The sequence below is a fragment of the Arachis stenosperma genome, chromosome 6, assembly GCF_014773155.1.
Source record: "Arachis stenosperma cultivar V10309 chromosome 6, arast.V10309.gnm1.PFL2, whole genome shotgun sequence".
In the NCBI taxonomy this organism is placed as follows: domain Eukaryota; kingdom Viridiplantae; phylum Streptophyta; class Magnoliopsida; order Fabales; family Fabaceae; genus Arachis; species Arachis stenosperma.
The window spans coordinates 50,756,018-50,757,217 of record NC_080382.1 but is presented as its reverse complement, the minus strand read 5'-3'; the positions used below and the strand labels follow the sequence as shown (position 1 = coordinate 50,757,217).

Sequence of the window (1,200 nt, the reverse complement as noted above, 5' to 3'; positions counted from 1 at the left end):
CTTCCTGCTTAGCTTCTTCCACACCTTCCTTCAAGATTTTGGCTCCTGTTCTGAGGGTCTGATTCCTTCTTCTTCTGAGACTTCCTTCAATATGGTGATGGCCTTGCATTCTTCCCATCTCACTCCCTTTTGTTCCCCTTTAGGATTCTTTTCTATGTCACTAGGGAACACTGCAGTTGACTTGGGGGCCTGTTGAGATAGCTCTCCTACTCGAGACTCCATCCTCTTGAGTTTTTCACCATGGTTCCTTAAGGTAGATCTCACATCATCCCTAAAGCTTTTCAACTCACTTATGTCCTGACCCATGTTTGCAAGCATTCCTTCTATCCTGTTAATTGATCTTGAAATTGTTGGTTCGGATTAGGTTGGCATGTTGATTATTTTGGCTATGATATGGTGGTTGGGAGTAAGTGTTTTGTGTGGCTTGGTATGATCTTTGGTTGGAGTTTTGGTATGTGGAATTGTTATGTTGGTTTTGCTGGTTTCCCCACCCAAAGTTTGGGTGGTTTTTCCAGCCTGGGTTGTAAGTGTTGGAATGTGGATCATATGGTTGCCTTTGTTAATTTCCCACATAATTGGCCTCTTCCCAATCACCTCCTTCAGTGCCTTCTCTTGATCTTGTGTGTGTATTGCAGCCACTTGATTTGTTTCTAATTTCCTGGTGAGCTCTGCTGCTAGTTGCTGGTATCAAAGCTCCACCTTTGTTTGGGCTAGAATTGTATCACATGGTTCAGTCTTTTTCCTGTTCAATGAACCTCCTGATGATGGTCTACAGCCTTCCTGATTCATAAGAAAGTCCATCATAGAAAATATGCAATTGCACCCAGTCATGGAACATGTCTGGTGGGCATTTCCTTGTCAAATCCTTGAACCTCTCCCATGCCTCGTAGAGAGTTTCACCATCTTGTTGTCTAAAAGTCTGAACCTGATCGAAGCCTCTTGACCTTTTGTGGGGGTAGAAACGTGCCAGAAACTTGCTTTCCACCTCATCCCAGGTTGTTAGGCTCCCCCTTGGGAATGATTCCAGCCACTTAGCTGCCTTGTCCCTAAGTGAAAATGGGAACAAGAGCAGTTTATAGGCATCTTCCTAGACTCCATTGGACTTCACAGTGTCGCAAATTCTCAGGAATTTTGTGAGATGTTGGTTTGGATCTTCATTAGCACTCCCACCAAATGAACAATGATTCTCCACCAGTGATA

General features: G+C 43.9%; 1 non-coding gene across 1 annotated transcript; it reads left to right on the top strand.

Moving 5' to 3' along the window:
* Window positions 1-836: 836 nt before the first annotated feature.
* On the top strand, window positions 837-938 carry LOC130937200 (small nucleolar RNA R71). The gene has a single exon (XR_009068429.1). It is a non-coding gene; the product is annotated as a small nucleolar RNA R71 (small nucleolar RNA).
* Window positions 939-1,200: the final 262 nt, after the last annotated feature.